Here is a 5,483-nt window from a genome sequence, read left to right as displayed (position 1 = left end):
ACACCTATAGCTGAAAGGGTAAATCGGGAAATCGAAGAATTAGACATACCCTCGGAAGCACTAAAGACTGATAAATGATAACTAACCTTTTAAAATGGAAACACGAGTTTTGACATTTGATATTGGAAATTTATGCCCTAGCCAATGAAATTCAGTCATGGATGCAGCTTGTTCAGATCTTGCTTCATCCATAACAACCTGTATTTATAAAAAAAAATGAAAAGAATGGAAGAAATAAGATTTGTGTGAAGTTAAAAAGGTATTCAAATTAATAGCATTACCTCGAATTTAGCTTTAAAAAGGTCAAGTGCAGGTCCAGTGTTACTAAGATGTGGGATCATGTCCACGCCAAACGTAGTCTGTAATTGTCATGCCTTATGCAGCTGCACCTTTTCTGACAACATCCACAACAACAACAAGTGAAGCACCTATAATAAAAGTAAAAGGTTTTCTTGTTTCTTTAAATTAATTTATCAAGTAGCATGAAAATGTTTCTTTAAATTCTTTAAATTCACAACAGCTGAAAAATAAAGGACGAATGATTGAAGCATATAATCATTAGTACATGAGACAATTTAGAAATTAAATGCAGGAATATCATTGATCAGCTCCTTGAAATACCTGCACTTATATTCTCAAATGCAGGACTACTATTGATTGGTTCTCCTCTTGTCTGACTCATGGTACACCTGTAGTGAAGGAAAGATGGAAAAAATCTGTCATAATGGTTACTTCAAATGCCAACAGAGGAAGGAAGACAATCTGCAGGCTTAAAGGTGGAGGCTTAGTAACTGCATAAAACAAAATTAGTATGGAATCAGAACCGATATACATGGTATTATTTTATAAACAGTTAATATAATAATATCATATGTTGTCATACCATGGCTATTTTCAAGATAGATGCAAAGAAGCAGTTCAAATGCAATAAGCAAAGGTGTGGCAACAACTGCATGACATGGTTCCCATTGCATAAAAGATAAAGAAAAAGTATTCCCTGATGCATAGAACAAAATCTATCAGATATCGATTGATATCCACAAGATTATAGATCGTACATATGTACCCACATATAAATTTTAATAAAAAATGTGACAAAATCCATCTTTGATCAATTGACATATCTATCAATACATATTTGAATTGAAAATTTAATAAAATGTCAGCTCGATATAAGAAGGAAAAAAGTTGACTAACCTATTTTTGAAACACCAATTACAAAGTTCATCTCCTTTTTGTGGTTAAAGATTCCAACCTGCTCCACCTTGAAACACCAATACCTACTCATTGACAACATATAGAAACAAAATATTATTCCTGAAAGTCGTAATAAAAAATAGATATAAAATGAAAACAATATACTTAATTACCATTGCATAGTCATGACCCTCATCTTGTGGTAAATGAACATTCATTTCATCTCCATCAAAATGATCCTAAGGTGGAGACTAAAGGAGGGAAATGCAATCAAGGGTTGTTGTTTCTTCATTGAAGAATTTAAGGTTTTGTTTTAGTAATATTTAGAGATTACCATGGTAATTGGTGAAACATTGGTTCCTGGCCTTACAATGTCCATGTCAGCAAGGGACCCCACAAGGGATGCCCAGTCAGCATTTACTATGTGAATAATCGCTCCAAGCATTGCAAACTTATGCTTCTTTTCCATTCGACAGATTAATCCAAAATCAAGAAACCTAAAAAGAAATCATCAATAAAAAAGTAAATATATAAAACTATAAAGATTAATTTTTCTATTTTTTAACAAAATGACAAATTTACCCTATTTGTCCAGATGGTAAATAGAGCATATTTCCAAGGTGTGGATCCGCATGTAATAATCCAGTTTCAAGGAGTTGAACTAAACATGCTTCAACTCCTTTGTTAACCTAAGATTATAATTATAATAAAAGATAAAGATAATCTTTATAAGGTAAAAAAAGAAACCAATTTGAATTTTTAATACATAATTAATTAATTACATACCAAATCAAAAAAATGTCTTTTAGCATCAATACTCTGTTTCTCTGAATATTACAATTCTTGTTCAAAATTGGTGTTACACATTGATAGTAATTCTATTTTCACCACTCATCCACTCCATAGTCAACACCCTCTTTTTAGTCAAATGGTCAAACACTTTTGGAACACGAATATACGAAAATGGTGAATGAGCCTCCTGCATATAAAGAGTAATTATTTAAATTGGTAAAAAGATTTATAAAGAAAAAAGAAAAATTACCATGAATTCTTTAGCATTTGCAGCTTCTAAAGTGTAAATCACTTTTTCTTTTAGTCACTTGTTGCAAAATATCCAGCTAGCTGTACAAGTGCAAAAAATATAAAATAAAAAAGTTATTTTTTATTTTTTTGATAAATGTAAAGTGAAAAAGTGAAAAATGATAAGAAAACGAACCCCAACTCTCATAATATAAACATCACGAAACACGTGTTTCAAATTAGGGCGTTGTATTTTCACAGCAACATCAACTCCATCTACTGTAGTTGCTCTGCAGACCTTAAAAAGATATGAAGGAATATAAATAAATAGATAAATAATAAAGATTTAATGTTTTTGTTTTATGTTGGTTATTAGTGAAAAGAACATATACTTGACGAAATGATGTTGCAGCTATTGCATCCTCAGAGATGTAACTGAAGAAGGTGTCCACAGGGGATCCTAGCTCTTCCTCTATGATTTTCATGGCTAAAGTTTGGGGAAATGGAGGGATTTGATCATGGAGCTCACTTAAAGCCTGATAATACCAAATTAAAGTGAAATTTGAGATTATTTAAACACTAAAAACCTTAAAACACTCAAAAAATTGAACCTTTGTTATTTGAAAGCCAATGATATCTGGCCTTGTGGAAAGGGATTGACCAACTGCATCAGCAACAAAAAGCATGTCACAATCCAAGAGTCTAACCAAAACAAGATTAAGAAAAATCAGAAAAAAGATTTAATTTTGTCACTAAATTCATCTATAGACCTTTGATAAAAGTGGGACCTAAGTTTAACATTGTTTCTTTTAACACCATGCCAAATTTGTGTTGTGAATTGTATTCTTCGGTTTCAGAGTCTGCATTTGATGTTTTTGACTTTATAATTCCTGATATCCTGATTCTGATTGCAGCTGAAGCAAAGGAGCCAAAAACCTTTCAAAATAGAATAAGCAAATTATGAGAATATGTCAGAATCATGTGAGATAAGGTGATAAGGGTAAGAATTTACTTCAATGAGTCGAAGGGCTACTATATGAGGTCTGCATTTGAAATAGTCATCAGCTTCCTGTGCATTGTAAGCTTCTGGAAGTGGTTTTGTCCACATTTTAGAGAGATGGTAATAATAGATTATTTATTTTTCCATGGATTTAAGGTCAGCCATGATGAGATCTGTGGTAGAGAGTTCTGTAAAGCAGATGGATTGATGTTAACATAAGTGGCAGAAAAGGTGGAAATGGAAATAATTTGAAGAAATAGCTGCAGGATTTCTTCAAATTATAATTACAAGTAAATTATGCCAAAAATAGAGATTAGGGAGAAAGTGAGAAAAAGCAAAACCTGGATAATAAGGCTGAGGCCAAGAAGGAGATTGAAATTCACCAGAATAGTGGGGATCTTCGATGTTCCGTAACCAAACAAACTCATCTACCTTTTTCGAAATCTCCGGTAAACCAAGAGCTTCGCTCGTCCATTTGATGCCTGCACCGATATTCTTCTTGAGAAAATCGACATCTTTCTTTACAACTTGTACGAAATGCCCAAAGTTTCCAGCAACAACACGACAATTATTGTGGGGGCGTTTAATCGTTCTTGTTGAGGTGGATTGAGTTGTACAGTAGAGTACGGAAGCCGGAATAGACGATGCAGCGACGGAGGTGGCGGCGGCGCTGAGCATTGGAGGCTAACAGGGCAAAACTTCTGGTGAATTTGGGTGGAGAGTTGATGGGGAATCGGGAACGAAGGGTGGGAAAAGGGTAGCGTATCCTAATTTTTCCGGCATGTAGTGACAAAAGTAGAAACGGGTTTTCTCCTGGCGCCACGAAGTGCGTGATCTCCTAATCTTATCTGCATAAAGAACTCGATCTCCTAATCGAGCTTCAACATATTTCATCTGCATCTGAAGTAGAACACACAGGATCGAAAATCGTTGATGGTCGACGCGGTGCCCCTTAGGAATTCTTGGGGTTACGCATAGAAACGATTCCATATTAGCAGAAGTAGAACGCATAGGATCGATTCCATGTATACATGAAATCAATGGGGTTACGCATATCCGCAGAAGGAAGGGGTTAGGGTTCATATCTATTGAGTTTCATGGGGAGCTGATTGTGTTGATTGTGTAGAGAGAAAACATAAGAATGAAATTAGGAATGAATCGTAAGAAGGAAGTTTTATTCGGGAGGCGCGTGTATTTTTTTGGGTTAAGATGATGTCAACAAAATGATCCTAAGGTGGAGACTGAAGGAGGGAAATGCAATCAAGGGTTGTTGTTTCTTCATTGAAGAATTTAAGGTTTTGTTTTAGTAATATTTAGAGATATTTTTTCTCTTATAAATTTAAATTTTATAAATTGTTAGATCTTCATGTTTGTTTAATTATTTATTTTTGAATAAACTCATGTAATACATAGCTCTTACAACTAGTTTACAACAATGCAAGCCATGGAAGCTATTATTAAGGGATGTTTGAGATTGTTTTTTAAGTTAAAAAGTTCTTTTTGTAAAAAAACTTTTTGACTTTAATTTTGAGATAACAAAAGTCAAAAGTCACTTTTAAAAAGTATTTGTCTAATATTTTTTGACTTTTGAATATAATTTACTTTTTTTAAGAAGGTAAAATCACAAAAATTAAAGATTTCTTGTCTTTTGAAAAACCACTCATTCCTTCTTGCCAAAAAGTTAATTTCAAAAAGTTTTTTTGCAAATATCAAATATCTTTTACGACTTTGACTTTTTGTAAATATCAAAAGTCAAAAAGTCACTTAAAAAAGAATCTCAAACACCCTTTTAATATCTCTAAGTTTAATGTTTATGTTGCCACATGGGTTTGTCACGTGGATATGTGAAAAAATAAATTGAAGCTTTAAATCCTGCATTTGCGATTGGAGAATATTAGAATAGTGTTGTCTGTGACATGGTTGTCAAAATCGCGATCCTGATCAAAGAATCGTACGATCCTACAATTCTAGGTATAAAAATCGATCCAAATCGTAAAAGGATCGTATTTGCGGTAGGATCACAGGTAGGTAGAATCGTAGGATCGATATCTCACCCGATCCTACCATCCCTAGATTTTTTTTTTTTTTTGCAAATGGATTTTTTTAACCACTTTATGTCTTTTACCCTTTACCAATTTACCATTTATCATTTTGTATTGTGGCTTATGACTAATATTTTGAAGTTTTTATAACTTTTGAATGAAAAATTGAATGTTTGAAATATTTTTCACGATTAAAAATTATAAATTAAAATTATATTTTATTT

General features: G+C 32.9%; 1 pseudogene; it reads right to left on the bottom strand.

Moving 5' to 3' along the window:
* Positions 1-375: 375 nt before the first annotated feature.
* On the bottom strand, positions 376-3,895 carry LOC145050087 (uncharacterized; annotated as a pseudogene).
* Between the last annotated feature and the right edge of the window lie 1,588 nt (positions 3,896-5,483).

This window comes from Lactuca serriola, chromosome 5 (assembly GCF_051521515.1).
Source record: "Lactuca serriola cultivar US96UC23 chromosome 5, Lser_US96UC23_V15, whole genome shotgun sequence".
NCBI lineage: Eukaryota > Viridiplantae > Streptophyta > Magnoliopsida > Asterales > Asteraceae > Lactuca > Lactuca serriola.
This window is presented reverse-complemented; position numbering and strand designations above follow the sequence as displayed.